Genomic DNA, 17,687 nt, shown 5'->3' with positions numbered 1-17,687 from the left:
TTGTTTAATTGATTGGTTGTTTAATTGAGTTATTGATTGGATAAAAGAACTAAATTAAACAAACAAGTCAAGAATTGGTTAAAAGAAATAAAGGAAGTTTAAGGAATTAAAAGAAATTTTTAGAATCCAATTTACCCCCTCTTGGGAAACTATTCCTAATTTCAATTTGTAGTCTCCCTAGAATGCTGGGTTGAGGTAATCGGTTAGACAATGACAGAGGTTTGAGATAGCCCAGAGTGATTGCAGTGGGCCAAAATTTACATAGATCATTACAGATTGGCGAATGATAGAGATTGACTTACCTAGAGGGTTGACCAGAGTAAGTCCAGCTTATGGGAGTAAGTCTAACCTACGGGCCGCACAACCTTATCATGAAGGGATATATCATGATATACAGATCCCAGGGTATAGCGGAAGTTCCTATGTACAGATATATCACACAACAACATTTATATTATTATATTAGCAGTACCTTCAGATAGCAAACTCAGATACACAATCATATTTTAAAGATTACTTGATAGATATATATTCTATACAACTTACCAGTTTTCTCATATTACAGTATTATTTCAGTAATTTAAATGATTAACTCAGCTGTCACACAGTAGTAATAGCATATTTCCATTTACTGAGTGTTGTTTCATTCTAGTGACTTATTATTTTTTAGGAGACCCCGCTAGACGAGCAGATTAGGCTTGTGGTTAGAGATTGTCTTGAGTTGCCCTAGTAGGAAGGGTAGGTGTATTATTTTATATGCCGGTGATTTGGGGTAGATTGTTTTGAGATCTTGTCACTGGGTATTTTGTGTTGTAAATATTTCAGAGCTCTATAGTTTCCTGGTATTGTATTGTATATAACAAATCCCAGTTTTGTGTACCGCTGCTTAGTTATGTATGACAAACAGAGTTTCCTTGGTGGTCTTTGGGTCTGAGATGTTATTATCAGTGTTTAGATAGATGACATTTATTATATTCAGAAAAGAAAAAAAAATGTTGAATAAATAGCAGGTCTTTACAAAGGATGTTAGGCTTATGACAAGCTACTTATGTCAGTATGATTCTTGCCCGTTTTAGCAAGCAGGATTTCAAGAAAGGGTTACTCCCTTTCACATGGAATCTCTCTATCCAAGGATCAATATCCTAAAACATCAATTGAGGTAGAGAACATGAAGGCAGTTCCTTATGCATCAGCAGTAGGAAACCTTATGTACGCTATGAATTGCCCTGGACCTAACATTTGTTTTGTCGCAGGCATGGTCAGCAAATATCAGTCTAACCCAAGGCGGGAACGCTGGACTGTGGTAAAACATATAATCAAGTACTTGAAAAATACTAGGGATTATATGTTGGTTTATCAAGAAGATAGTCTAGTATCCATTGGGTACATAGACTCCAATTTTCAGTCAGATAAGGATTCCATAAAATCAACATCAGGAAATGTGTTTACCCTAGGAGGTGGAACCATTAGTTGGAGGAGTATCAAGCAATCATGTGTTGCTGATTCCACTATGGAGGCCGAATATATGGCGGCCTTTGAGGCAGTGAAGGAGGTCATTTGGCTCAGGAACTTTGTATTGGATCTAGGAGTGGTGCCTTCGGTACAATCGCCTATTACACTTTATTGTGACAATAGTGGGGCGGTTGCTAACTCAAAGGAACCCAGGAGCCATAAGAGGGCAAAACACATCGAGTGCAAGTATCTCCTGATATGAGATATCGTGCAGAGAGGTGATGTAATGTTGATCAAGATTGCATCGACAAGCAACCTAGATTGAGAGTGAGAGTGAATGAGAGTGAGATGTATGACAGCATGGGTTTGAGTCTAAGTTGGAGATTGTTATGGATTTATACTGAAAGACGTGTTTTATGTAATCAGTTTTAGTATTCCATTTTAATGAGAATCTTTTTGAGCAATGTTTGCCTCACATTATTTATTTAATGATTATGCATGTGTGTCTTTTATTTCATACAGTAGGTGTAGAGTACGACTTATATACAGAAGATTAGATCATCAGTTCTTATAGAATATAAGTTTATTGTTTACAATCTTAAATGAAATTAGACACACCATTGGTAGGACTGTAGCATAAGGTTTTAATAGGCTGCCTTGACTATTAGGAATGGTACAGTTCAAACTCCTTGTACTAGTACACTTTGTGTGTATTGAACAGGACCTTCTTGAGGTAATTATTTTTATACTAACTATATAAAACAATTAATAACTCAGTTATTATGAGTGCTTATGCTCTTAATCCTGATATGATTATTGGACACGTGCATATAGTGTTTATTACTTTGATTCATAGAAGAGTGAGATTCTTTATGGGTCAAAATATTCAGTGAGTTGGGTAATGATATTATGTGTATGGTGAACATTAATTATTGATGGAATCCACGTCCCGGTATTGGGATTGATGATACTCCCTTGAGAAAGCTTATAAGTTTTGATTGTGTCAAATCCTGCAGGTGGATTTTGAATCCGAAACATCAAATAAGTTAAGTGCAAGGTCTCAGGGAATTAATATGTCAATTAATTAAATTGTCAGTAATTTAATTTAATAGACGGGTATGTGTAATCTTAATGTGGGGAGATAAATAAGCATTTAAAAATAGGACCTCGAAATTTAATTTCAAATATGACAAGGAGTGCAATTATAATTCTTTAGTGGTATGAATTATAATTAACGTATTTAAGGATAAATTCAGGTCGAATTAGGAATTCTTAATTACAAGGGAAGCACTAGTCATATTTGCCTAGAGGTCCCTACTGTAGCCTATACACATGCACTCCATTCAGCAGTTAGGAGGGACGGAAAAACTCTCACAGAGGCAGACATTTTTGTGAGAGAAGAAAATCCTAGCAGCCGCTTACGAGTCCACTCTCTCGGGAGCAAGGCATGTTCAAGGAATACAGTTGAAGATTCGGGATCAAACTAGACAGGTCTCGAAGGTATAATCCTAATCACGTAATTAGGGATTGCATGATCTGATAATTTTTTTTCTTATTATCCGTATACATTACAATCGGATCTTAGGGTTATTCCGCAAGTCCCTTCAATTATAGCCCTACACAGCATAGCAAACTTCTCTAAAAGGTCAACGGAGCTCAAAATTCTCAAGGCAATCACTTAAGTGGAGGTTGGAATCTTTTAAAGTCAACAAAAGCAGTCATACAATTCAAATAGAAACCATAGCAAAGTAGAACTTAGGAAAAACTTCATTCACCAAGATATCATAAAGTAAGCCCTCCTCCCTGATTTGTACATGAATCCCGCTGAACCTTTTAATGATTGACATTCTAGGCTCCCACGGTCCTTCATCTAGTTTTAATGCCATCATGGGTAGAGCCTTCACATAACTGTGAAGAAATTAGCTTGGAGCCTTCACATTCTAGGCTCGTTTTGTTCTACCCTTCAATTTAGTGCCTTATTAATTAACCATTTCGTCAATAATCTCATATGTAGAAGACATCCTCAACTCTTATGGAGATTGGGAAAAGGAATTGGAAGTCCTTTCTATAATACCCTCAAAGTATAGGTTGCTTGGTTACAACATCATGTGGCCAAAACAATACCCTCAAGAGATTGAAAGAAGGATTTTGGTGAATTTTTTGAAAAGATTGGCGAATGGGGCTTTCTGTACTCGCAGGAGGAGAACCGAAATAAGAAGTTTGAAAAATTCAATGTATATTTTGTTGATCCACAACATCCATTGCATAAGTAAAGTAGTGCAAATCCTTCCCATTCACTAAGCTAAAAACACATGAAATTACCTTCATCAAAGTTGCAAAAGACAACCCCATCCCTCACCCATCGACCCACCCTCTGTGAACTTCTCCATGACTTGGAGGAATGAAATATTTTGTGCTGGAAACTGTCAACTTGTTAAATGTTGAACCAAATTCAATCTGCCACTAGTTTGGTTAATTGAAAGTTCAATTATTGTATCTGAACCAATTCCTAAAATTTTAATCCAAGAAGCAACCGAACCAGTATTTGAAGACCTCATCCAAAAAAAAAAAAAAAACAAAACAAAAGTCAAAAGTTAAAATTTGTACATAACATAAAATCAAACCAAGAAAAACCACTAAAAGATTTTAATTGCTTACTTTGGCAGTGAATGCAGGTAGGGCTCCCAAATGAAGGAAGGCAGTGCCAAACAAAATTTTCATTTCTCACCCTTTCTTTTGCAACAAGTTATGCATTTAGTGATGATTAAATTTTGTTCCCGCTAAAGAATAGGCTTCAGATAGATCAAATCATCAAAATAGGACATACATTTAGTGACAGAAGCTCAAAGTCGTCATGCTTTCTATCGCTAAAGGTCCGTCCTATTGTAGTGTATTGAGTTAACCTACACAAGAAGATAATTACTTTGACCCGAAGATCCTCAAAGGTATGTGCAAAATACCACATTGAGGTCCATTGTCAAATTAATTAGGGTATTTAAATGATAGACAAGATACTATGTAGTTGGATAAGATAAAATTAAGAGGCATTTTGCTCAAACATATAAAGGGGAAGCACACAAAATCAAATAACCAATCATCAAAGCATGCACTAAACACATTAAAAAATGATAATAAATCTAAATAGAGTGAATCACATGCAATATTTACAAAAGCCTAAACAAAACAAACAAGTACAGACCAAACTTATATTTTTTCTGTAATTTTTGAAAGATTTAAGTACCTAAACCAAGAAACAAAGTTCAAAATTTTATGTATAGGGGTAAAACACGATTTAGATTTTGAATTTTTTATCTTTTTTTTCTTTTGACTTTTTGAACATGCACATTCAAATCTAGTGAAAAACACTTCTACAAATCATGCAAAAGATTGGTAAACAACCAAAATATTTTTTGTATTTTATTTAACTTTTTCAATTTTTTTGGATTTTTTGTTAATTAATAATAAATTAAAATAATCCACAATTTCATAAATAAATTAAATTAAACAAAATCCTAGAAATAATAATGAAACGTAGACTCTAAAATAAAAACATAGAACCCCTTTTTTATTAAAAAAAATGATTTTTATTTAAGAAAAATGCATCTTCTTGTTAAAGCATCAAATAAAGAAGAAAATAGAAAATTGGAAAATAAAAAAGCAAAGCATCCAAAAATTATTCTAAAATAAAAAATATTTTTATTTTCTGATTTCCATATTTTTTAGGAATTTATTGCATAAAAGTAAATTTTAAATAAATTTTTAAAGTTAAAAAATTAACTCACCCGCTGGTGGCGGGCGTTGGTACTACAATCATCATCTTCTTCTTCTTCTTCTTCTTATACATAGGTTGATGGTTGGGTCCTTGTGCATCAACTTTGTCTAATAGTTTGCGAGAAACACATGGAACCTAACTTTCATTCTTTTGCTTTTTCTCTTCAATTTCATATCTTTCTAAAAGAGCATGCTTACAAACATTCCATCTAGAGTTTCTATATCACTGCTAAAGTTGCAAGTTTGAGCCTCAATGGCTCTTCCCAGCTCTTTTCTCTCTTCACTCTTTCCTCTTTTCTTTCATTTCATTTCTTATTCGTTTAATTTCAACAATCCATTCGCAAGCAACAACAAGCATATTGTTATTGGAGAACACAATCTCCAATTCAACATGAGTATGAATGAACTTGATGTTTCAACATAGTATCCAACTACATATTATCTTTTGTCCTTAATTAATTGAGAAATTCCATCCTTGGCAAAAAAAAAATTAGGCGTCTTCAATTTCTCTTTTTTAAATGCTCGTACCATAATATATTAGAAGGTCCTCTTTTTAGCATTTTTATATTAAGAAACATATAAAGACAAGGACACCAATTTTGGATTGGGACCTATGTAACACAACTCTTGCCTTTCAAACAGTGGAAAAAGGGAACACAGCAGATGGTACACACATGCATAGATAAAATGAACGTAAGATAATCCTTTTTTATAGCAATGGACCGCAATGGCTAGTGTAAGAGTGGGATAAAGACATGGGCAAGCTGTTTGTTATTAGTAGGCATAATCCAATTCAATTTATAAAGGATGTGTTAGCCTTGGTGGCTACACGATCTTTGTTTAAAGTGTTTTGATGATATTAACATATATATTGTTCCTAGTGTTTTCTTATCTTTGCATATCATGTTTAGTACAAGTAGCAAAGATCGGATCAAGTAGACGTCAAGAAGGAAAGATCAAATGGACATGACCTCAGAAGGACCCAAGCATGACTAAAGGAAGCTTAATGTAGTCTTATATGTATTTGGGGAATGTTTGAGGTAGTCTATGTTGTAACTCTTGCAGGTGTGTTTCTTGTATGATTTCTGAGCAAGAGTTGAGCATTACATATGCATACTAGGACAATTGAGTTTATAGGATTGCATTAAAGTCACAAACTCACATTCATGGTTTTCAAAGTTAAATTCAAAGAGTTTGTCATAAAATATCCTAAACTTGAAATGTAGTGACCTGAACAATAATAGTATTTTAATAATAAGAGGGAGAGAAATGGAAATAGAAATAGAAGGAGAATAATTTCAGGAAATTGTCAGGCTTCGACGATGAATACAGGGTTTCGTTGACGAAGACAAGATCTCGTCGACGAGAAAATACCGAGCAACGGATTTGGGCTACTTTGAATTTTGTCGACAAAGGGTAAGGTTCGTCGACGAATTTACTGAAGGACTCGTCGATGAGGTGACGTGTCTCGTCGACAAATCTGACCCTATAAGTAGTGAAAACTCATATTTTTATCACATTTTTAGTGCTCTCTCTCTCTCTCCTCTCTCTCTCCTATGGTCTCTCTCCCTTCTCTCTTTGATTTTGGCCCCACCAATCGCCGGATCGACGAATGAAGCCACCACAACGCTCCTGGCAAAGTTTTCTGCAAGTCTGTCGGAGCAGATCGTTGGTGAAATGAAGTTGGATTTCATCCCAAATTCAGGGTAAGACCTTTTAGTCCATTTTTGGCCTTCTGACAATTATAGGAAATGATGTAGGCAGATAAATATTGATATTCTATTCTGCCAAATGTTGTTTTCAGGGTGTTATGTAGGAGGCCATGCGGGTGTTAGGCCAGTATACCATAGGGGCTTTCCAGTAGTCAGGAAAGGGAAATATGCTATGCTAGGTAATTTTAAAATATTAGACAGTTTGTTAGATTATGAAAATTATGTATTAAAGTATGGTGTGGCTTGAGAATATGAATATAGTACGGAGATATGTTTTATGAATTTCAGTACCATGATTTTACGAATTTTAGTACCATGATTATATGAATTCTAGTACCATGATTATACGAATCTTAGTACCATAATTATACGAATCTCAGTACCATGATTATATGAGTTTCAGTACTATGATTATGTAGTTTTCAGTGTTATGATTATACAGTTCTTAGTATTATGACGTATGGATTACAGTTACAGTTTATTCAGCATTATGGTTATTATGGTTATTTCAGAATCATGGTAAATCAGATAGTTGTATATAGAGATATATTATATAGTATTAGACCCTATTGGACCATACAGTTACAGAGCACGGTGTCGTTGCTACATATATTTATGTTATAAGTGCAACCACCTATTTAGATAATACGTGGTAGTAGGTCGATCACCTAGGTCCTTGACGTGGACAGGCTCCCCATCAGATATGGGTTGAGGTGGGTAGATCAGACCGATGAAGTATAGTGATTTACCCTGGTCGGCCAGCCAGTGTAGATCCCGCCTATGGGCCGCACAACCCTATCATAAGGGGTTAAATCATGATACACAGTTATCCAAAAGGAAAGTTTTTAGTTACTATTACGTATATACAAATTTACAGAAACAGAGAATATACTTATGTACATTAGAAGTATTTTGAATAGTAAACTACAATATTGTTATGTTAAGCAACATGGAAAGGGCGGTGGATTTTATTACTTGTACGGTATTTACATATCCAGTTATACATGTTTATATAGAAACAGATTTTCATAATATTGTAACTCATTTGCCACACACTAGTAATCGTATATTTCGTCTTACTGAGCGTCGGCTCATCCCAGTGTTGAATCATTTTTCAGGTGATCCAGGTAGGCGAGCAGACCAAGCTCGTAGATAGAGGGGCCACAGTACTGCCCTGTCAGTAGAGAGTCAATATATTTTTGGAAGTGTTTTTGTATAGCCCTCACCAATTGAGGATGTTTTGGGAACAATGATATATGTAAATTATGGGAAACCTGTTAGCACTTTGGTATTGTATATAATTATATATATATATATATTTATATATATATATATATATATATGGATATGTTTAGTTGATTTATGCTTCTCGCTGCTTAGGTTAATGATTGGGTTTACCTCCAATGTGGTATCAGAGCATGCAGAGTGTTATTGTATAAAAAAAAAAAAAAACATGGAAATTAAGCAGGTCGTTACATGAAATATGTTTTCAAAGGGACAAGTTTTTAACATCATAATTTTAAGAACATTTTTATACTTGGTCCCGGCTTTGTCAAAGCATGGTTAATGTTCTCAAACTTCAAAGAAGTCAAACACTTTTTATAAAGGACGTTCTAAGCATATTAGATATCAAATTATCTTTCAAAGATGTTTTCATAAATCAAGATATCTTATATTTAAGTGGAAACTCACTTTGACAAGATTTAATCTTCATTAGACTTTATATATTTTATATACTTTTGTTCAAGAATGTTTTATATATTTTATATACTTTTGTCCAAGAATGTTTTAAGTGATTAAAAGACTTTTTGGTTGGGTTTAAAATCTCAGTTATGCACATATCAAATTTCTTGAAGACCCTTAGGTATTTGGAATATAACTTTTTCTAAAAAGGTCCAAAAAGGACGATCTTGGTGTCCTTGGAAAGCTAAGAAAAAATATCACAACTTTCATGTTGATGACTTTTTCTAATTCAGTGTACTCGTTGATGAGAACAGGGGATTTGTTGATGAGTAACTAGTTGACACTAGTCGACAAGTGCAGGGGACTAGTCGATGAGTCCAACGGGTAGAATGACGCTAACGGACAAAAATGGCTACTTTTGTTTAGGAGTTGCTCCCAATGGTCCAATAATGGCTAGTTATGTATTTTGACTATAAATACAAGCTATTAGGTTTGTTTAGACATGGTTTTGATCATTAGTACAAGCATTTTAGTGAAAAACATCTTTGAATCCAAAAATTAGCACTTTGCACTAGCATTTTAGTTACTCATTCACAAAGTACTCAATCTCTCTTACTCATTCATCTTGTTGAATCATTTCTTGAGAGAGTAGTGTGAGATTGTGTTGTAATTATTATCAGCTCATTTTGAGGGGCATTTCTTTGTAACCATCTAGTTGTTGTAAGGTTCTTTGTGAACCATTTGGTGAATGTTCATTGTGAATTGAACTAGCAAGGCATCTTGCTAATCCTTGTGGCTTTTGGTGAGTGCAGCAGGGATTTTTTCCCGAGTTGTAAGGCTTCTTCTCCAGTGAAGGTGTTTTATTGTGGATTGTGGAATCCTTGGTTTGGTGCTAAGGCATGGACATAGGCTTGGAGCTGAACCACGTTAAAACTCTAGTGCTAAGATTTCTTTCCCTATACTCTTTAATTTATGTTTTGTGCTTGATTTATATTTTATATATGGTAATATAATTGCCTTCCAACTTGCCAAGACTTTTTTTTTGTAGAGAGAAAATCTTGAATACACGAAAAGAGCCATTCACCCCCCCTCTAACTCTATATTGTATATCCGCTGTAGGACACACGTATATACTCCCGGATTATGACGTCTAACAGGATGTATTTTTAACAAGAACCGTCATTATAAGTCTAGAAATAAACCAACTCGATTTGTAAAAAGGTTAACTACCCTTGACATAGGAAAGTTAATAGTCATCTATTGGTGTAGACCAACTCGGTCTACAAGGGATGTTTTTGTCATGGGAACATTTCCACTATAAATCGGTGATAGGCTAACTCAGTTTGTAAGATAGATAACTACCTTTGACACAAGCAAACCGCTAGTCATATATTGGTAGGCATAAGCTAACTCAATCTACAAGGGATGTCTTTGTCATGGGAATTCTGTCACTATAACATTGATAACAAACCAACTTTGTTTATAAGATAGATACCTTCCTTTGAAACGGGCAAGCTGCTAGTCATTGGTAGGCATAGGCCAACTCAGCCTGCTACAATGGATGTTTTTTTTAGGTGGTCTAGGGCCTTCTCAACCAGAAAGTCTAGCTCATGAGGTGAGGCTTTCCCTTATATTTAATAACTAATCACCAGCCCCTTCCACAACTCATGTGGGATAACCCAGCAATCTCCCCCTCACACATCGAGGTCCCTCTCTACAAGGCAACCATCGAGGTCTCCCCCAGCATGGCACACTAGGGACAATTTTGGTGAACCAGGCTCTGATACCAGTTGTTATGACCAGAGGAGCCCATGGGTGGGCTTGATACACATGAGCGAACACCAACTTGACCCAAAAGCTTAAGCCTATTAGGTCTTGGATAAACACCCATCATCCACTCAAATTTTCCAATGTCATAAAAGCTCACAAGTGGAATTCTCAACAATCTCCTCCTCACTTGTGAGTTCCAACCACTTCCCCTTAAATGGAAACCATCTCCCTTATGGGAGTAAGCCTAATTCCCCAACAGTTGCTCAAGTGGGCCTTACCACTTTGTTAGGAGAGATATCAACAAACAACCACGACAAAGTAATTCTTCTCCATAAATGCAAGCAAATATAGTGTATCACTACTTTTATACGTGCTGGAAATTATAAGAAAAATAATCAATCACACCAAGCCACAAGAACACAAGCAATTTTTTACATGGAAAACTTCCCCAATGTGAGGAAGAAAAACCATAGGACCTAGTCCAGTTGAAACCTCCGCTATCAATAAAATAATGGGTACACTAAGTCTTCTCTAATCGCAATTAGAGGCTACAAATATATCTCATCAAGATATCAACAATCTTGGCAAATACAAAGAGAATTGGAGAGAATATACCAAAATCGCGATTACTATTCACAGGAAAAAATCCCAATTCCCGAGCTCAAAATCTGATTTCCACTGTTTATATAGTAGCTCCTTGAGTCATGAACCTCTCCTCTAAATTTTATCTCGATCGGACTACAGAAGAAGCGGGATCGGAGTCTTGATGAAATCTGGGCAGCATGAGAAAAATCACGTTTTTCTCTCTTTCTTTTGAGAAGTGATGGCTCCTCCCTTCTCCCCTCTCTTTTTATAACTTCCTTTAAGTTATCACACTAAAAGGCTGGGATTTGGGCTTTTAATAAAGCCTACTTGGCCTTTACTCCACATGGAAGGAAATAACCCAACAAATCTCCCCTTTTCCGACTATGTGAAGGGAATCGCCATCCCTGTGACCGAATAACAAACTTCAAGCTTCTCCATTGGTAGTGTCTTTGTCAACATATTAGAACCATTATCATCAGTGTGAACCTTCTCAAGTTCCAGTAACTTATCATTCAATGCATCTGTTATCCTTGGTGTATTCCCAAGATGGGGGATGAATTGGAATTTTAAAACTTATTCCTAGGTTAAACCAGATGTTTGGTGTATATCACAACCTAGGGTCTTTCTATGCAATCCCAAATGCGCAGATAAATATAATATGTGGAAATTTAAATCATGCACATCATTCACACTGTAACATACATGTGCAGGAATATATATATTGCGAAAATATAAACAGACACACGATATGCTATCGGGGTTCAGCCGATACTGCCTACGTCCCCGCCTCTAGCTCGCAAGCCTAAGGATTCCACTAACGCTCACTTAACAGGTGGAGTGGCACCATTTACAACCAGGTCAATTAGCGAGGCTGACCTCAACCTACACCTTACCAGGATAGTGCACCTAGCTTTCCTAACCGGGTTTAAGCCAATCCGAGACTATTCCACAGGACTAGTCTCCCTTTTTAGGCCCACGCCTGAAATACAAAAGATGTAAAATTTTACGTACAAACAAACTCTTCTTACATAAGCAGTTATGTACCACTACACACAATATAATCAATGCACCTCAAGTATGTATGAACTATAAGCTCAATGCTCTACGTGTGCAATCAACACTCAATAAGATGTATAATCTCAAATATGCGCAGAGTGGTCTAACAAGCTAATATTTGAAAGAAAAGTATATCAAATCTCAATATCATTAGTGTTTCAAAGATTTTAGCAATAATATTAAAAAAAAACTCAAAAATATTTTCTTAAATGTATCTAGTACAAGAGTTGTTTAAAATCTAGTTTTGTAAAATATTTTTGCACACAAAAGTATAAGCCCAAATGAGTATTGCAATGATAATGCAAACTCACTTAGCTATATGATTTTTCCCAACCAAATATTTATCAAATGAAATCGGGGGAAAAATCTAGCTCAACCATCAATATGAAAATCAAATGTGTCATATACAAGTGAGAGTTTCTAGCACTATATAACAAACAATAAACACTCACAAGGCTATATTTCTCAAAGGAATGTAAGTATTATGAGTTTATGGAATTGAAAAGAAAAAATAGGATTTAGGAAATTTGAGAGAGTTTTTGGCTAATCCTATTTACTAATCACCACTAATCTAAGCAAATGAGCAGCTATATATATAGAGAGAGGCCAAATTATGACCGTTGAGGATACCAAGGGTATTATTAAATTTATTTTAAAACCAATTAAGAAAATTAACTTTGTTTACTTAATTTTAACCCCGGTGGCTAAACCTTAATTCGGTTGCCCGAATAGACTCAATTCAAAAATATATTTTTAAACGTTCGGGTGCCCAAGTTTTGGTTCGGTTGCCTAAACCAAGACGATTTTCCAACTGTCCATGGTTGGGGCTCCTGATCTAATATTCAGTTAACCGAACTGACAAGTTTGGTTACCCAAGACCATTTTGAACACAAAGGTTCGGTCACCCGAGTTGGTAAAAAGTACCTTGACATAGGTTCGGTCACCTGAGGGAGATACGTTCATTACAGGTTCGGTCGCCTGAAACCTAGTCAACCCGCTGACTTCCCAGTGATTCAGGTGCTCGAGGTGTTTTGAACACTTGGGGTTTGGTCGCCCGACCTCTTACAGTGATTTTCATTTTATGTCCAATTCTGCTTTAGTTAATTCCCTTGATATTATAAGTGATATTGGGGACTTTCTTACGTGCAAGTTCTGGGACCTAGGGTCTCTCTAAGGTCTTTTTAGGTACGCCTAAAAACCTGACGTCGATCAACCAAAGGTCAACCGAAGTCAGCTCTAAAGTCATTTGATTAACCTATGGTTTGTCTATAGCATTTCTGAGCTTACGGATCCTACGTGCATGATATGTAGTGATTATTACAAACCCATTTGAAACAAAATTATTAGAGACCCAAAATATATTAAAACAATTAATGAATGTGTCAAGGTCTTCATATTTCTTCAAGTTACTACATGCTATCAATATGATCTAGCTAGTATGATCTTGCACACAAACTTGAAGGTCATAAAATTCAAAGAGTATTTTTCATTATCAAAATCGGGTATGACCTATAGGATCAATAGCATCTCGGATCCATTGGTATCGTACATCAATGTGCTTCAATCTTGCATGGAAACTAGAATTCTTAGCAAGATGAATAGCACTCTGGCTATCACAAAACAACACATACATCTGTTGCTTGAAACCAAGTTCTCTCAAGAACTTCATTGCCCATAGCAACTCTTTAGTTGCTTCTGTTGCTGCAATAAACTCTGTCTTCGTCATAGAAAGAGCAATACACTTCTGAAGTCTCTATTACCAAGCGATAGCCCCACCTACAAAAGTTATCAAATAGCCTGAAGTAAACTTATGAGTATCCACATCCCCAGCCATATCTACATATGTGTAGCCAACTAACAAAGGTTTTCTGTTTCCCAAAATAAGTCTCAAACTAGAAGTGCCTCAAAGATACCTCATGATCCACATTACTGCATTCCAGTGCTCTCTTCCCGTATTTGACAAGAATTGGCTAACTACACCAACTGCATAGGCTATATTTGGTCTTGTGCAAACCATTGCATACATCAAACTTCCTACTGCAAAGGCATAAGGAACTCTTTCTATGTCTTCCTTTTCCTTATCTGTAGAAGGACATTCCTTTGTACTTAGTCTGAAGTGGGTAGCAAGAGGAGAGCTAACCACTTTATCTTTGCCCGTATTAAACCTCTAAAACACTTTCTCAATGTACTCCTCTTGTGACAAATATAACTTCTTGGTACTCCTGTCACAACTGATTCTTATGCCAAGAATTTTACTTTCTGGCCCCAAATCCTTCATAGCAAATGACTTACTCAATTGCCTCTTCAACTGGTCAATCCTTGAAACATTCCTGCCAACAATCAACATGTCATCAACATAAAGCAATAAGAAAATAAAATCATCATTAGAGAATTTCTAAACAAATACACAGTACTATGATGTTGTCTTCCTGTAGCCTTGCTCCCCCATAACAGACTCAAACTTCTTATACCACTATCTTTATGCTTGTTTCAAACCATATAGGCTTTTCTTTAGTTTGCACACATAATCCTCTTTCCCTTTCACTCTGAAACCCTCTGGCTACTTCATATAAATCTCTTCCTCTAAACCACCATGAAGGAAGGCAGTTTTCACATCCATCTGCTCAACTTCCAAGTCAAGACTAGCTGCTAAGCCGAGTACTGTACAAATCAATCACATCTTTACATGTGAAGAGAAGATCTCATCAAAGTCAATACCTTTTCTCTGAACAAACCCTTTTACAACTAATCTAGCTTTGTACCATAGCTGTGAAGAGAACTGATTTGGCTTCTTCTTGTAAATCCACTTGTTCTCCAAAGCTCTTTTTCCTTTAGGTAGCTTCACTAACTCAAAGGTGTGGTTATCATGCAATGATTGCATCTCATCTTGTATGGCCTCAACCCACTCTGTATTGTGTTCATATTCAATAGCTTCTGCAAAACACTGGGGGCTCTCCCAGGTCAGTCAATAACATATATTGTTCTGCTGAATACCAAGTGGAAGGATGTCGGTCTCTGGCTGACCTCCTAGATGGAATCTCTAGTGGAATCTTTGGAACTGTCAACAGCTTATTAGTCTCAACATCTCCCAGAACTTATAAGGGAACATCCATATCACCTCTACCCTGGTGGTCATCTTAAACATCATTCTCAACCTGAGATGGAAAAATCTTCAAAGGAACTAGATCCACATCAGTCAAACTATCACCCTGCTTAGACATAGATTTCATTGCCTTCTTAATATCCTGAATCGTCTGATCTTCTACAAACATGATGTTGATTAAGGTGTAATCCCAAGAGGGGGGGTGAATTGGATGTTAAAAAAAATAATCCACTTAATTTCCTTTTACACACTTCTTATAAATTTACCAACTACTTCTAGTTGCTCAATTATGTCTTAGTGTGGCAATCCTATCTATGCATGCAATATACTCAATTTAAATATAGTGCGGAAAATAAAGAGTAAAAGGAAGAAATAAGACAAACACGATTTTACGAGGTTCAGCCGACTTGGCCTACGTCCTCGCCTTGAGCAACCACTCAAGGATTCACTAAAAACCCTGCTCCTTAAAGTGGGACGGAGCTTCCCTTACAAATCGCTGCTTACAAGAGGTACAGCTCCCTCCTTATCCGCTGCTCACAAGAGGTACAACTTCCTCCTCACACCTGGTTCACAACCCGAACCATGTTTACAATGAAATATGAAAATAACACTCAAAACAATGCTTCTAACAAAAGCTTGTGAGTACAATTCAATTTCCTAGTACATTAACATATGATATAACTTGAAGCTCAAGAATGTATGAAAACGATACAATCATTTAATGTATGATATGTGTCAACGCACAAATTCGTATTTAATCAAAACTTCCAAGTGAAAATATATTTGGAATGCTTTGGAGCCCACTAGGGTTCTTGATTCACTTTGTAAAGATGCACAAATATATTTGAAGTGAGCTATTTAACAAAAATTTGACTTGAATACAACTCAATCAAAAATCACAAAGTTTTCTTTTAAGTTCCAATATTTTAATCAAAATAGGTTTTTCAATAAGAAGCCCAATGAACAATATATATGAATATGTGTTTATGTACTTCTTGAATCACAAATCAGTCAACCAAGCTAACAAGGTTTTCTCAAAACATTATCTTTTTGAAAATCAGTTTTTATATGTGAATACACACTCAAGATCAAAACCTCTTTCTAATGATAAACACGTAAAGAGATGAGAGGTTCTTGAAAAGTAATAAATTGATAGATCAAACCTTAATACTGGATTAAAGTTTAGTTGGATGAATGAATGCCCTTTTGATATCAGTAGAGATTTTCCCAAAGAAGATGGACGAAGATTGAAGTGCAGAAAATCGGCTCTAGGGTTCAAGTCTTGCAATGAGATGTATATCTTTCTTGTTGTGTCTCTTAGCTTGTGTTCTAGGGTTTAGATATTCATAATATATATTATATTACCCTTAGAATTAATCTCAGCCATTGGATCAATAAGATACTTCACGTGTCTTTTTAATAAAGAACTGATTTTTAAGCTTTCCCGCGAGTTCAGGAAACCGAACTCGACTTCAGGCGCCTAAGGTTCCAAGGTCAGGCGACCAAAGAGCCTCGGCTAGGTTTTGTCTTTTCCATTTAATTCTTCAGGTGACTAAACTTAATCTTTAGGCAATCGAAGAAATTCTTCAAGCTACTGAGGTTTGAGTTCAGCCAACCGAAATCCCCATTTTCTTAAATTTTCATTTCTAACTAAAAAATCTGCTTGGCTCCTTTTCTTGGGTCTTTCATAAAATATATTTTTCATGATTTTGAAAACATTTCAAGGTCCATGAGAGTTTCCTAATGATGTATATGAAATGCATGAATCCTAAAACCATTCTAAGTTATAATGAGCCTCAAATAAAATCATATGAAAATGTTAATACATGAGTTCTAAATACTCTTTCCCAAGATATTCTTGAACTTTGCCGTTTGCATCTTGATTCCCATACTCTTTGAGTTCCATGGATCTTGCCAAGATTTTTTAACTTTCCGTGCATGCTTAGTGTAAGTCCTATTCACAAACTCAATGCACAGATCAAATATCAAGTGATTTGTCATTATCAAAACAAGATTGGACTCGTAGAGTCAACACATGACATCTTTGCTTCTCACAATTTTCTTCTCAACTGGATCATAAAGCTTGTATCCAAACTCATCTTGACCGTAGCCAAGGAATATACACTGTCGCATTTTCTCATCAAGTTTGGACCTTTCATCTTTTGGAATATGCACAAATGCTTTGCACCCAAAAACATGGAGGTGATTATAGGAAACATTCTTACCTGTTCAAACTCAGTCTGGCACATCAAACTATAGAGGAACACAGGGTGTAAGATTCAACACATGAACAATAATGCCCAATGCCTCCCCCCAAAAGGATTTTGGCAACTGAGCTTGTGAAAGCAAACATCTCACTCTCTCAACTAATGTTCTGTTCGTCTTTTCTACTATGCCATTCAATTGAGGAGTTTTCGAAGGAGTCTTTTGATGCCGAGTACCCTGTTGTCTGCAATACTCATCAAATGGACCAGAATACTCTCCACCATTATCAATTTGGATGCACCCTAGTTTCTTCCCAGTCTTTCTCTTAACTAGGGCTTGAAATTGCTTGA

The sequence above is a fragment of the Malania oleifera genome, chromosome 10, assembly GCF_029873635.1.
Source record: "Malania oleifera isolate guangnan ecotype guangnan chromosome 10, ASM2987363v1, whole genome shotgun sequence".
NCBI classification, from domain to species: domain Eukaryota; kingdom Viridiplantae; phylum Streptophyta; class Magnoliopsida; order Santalales; family Ximeniaceae; genus Malania; species Malania oleifera.
Note: the sequence above shows the minus strand (reverse complement) of the source record.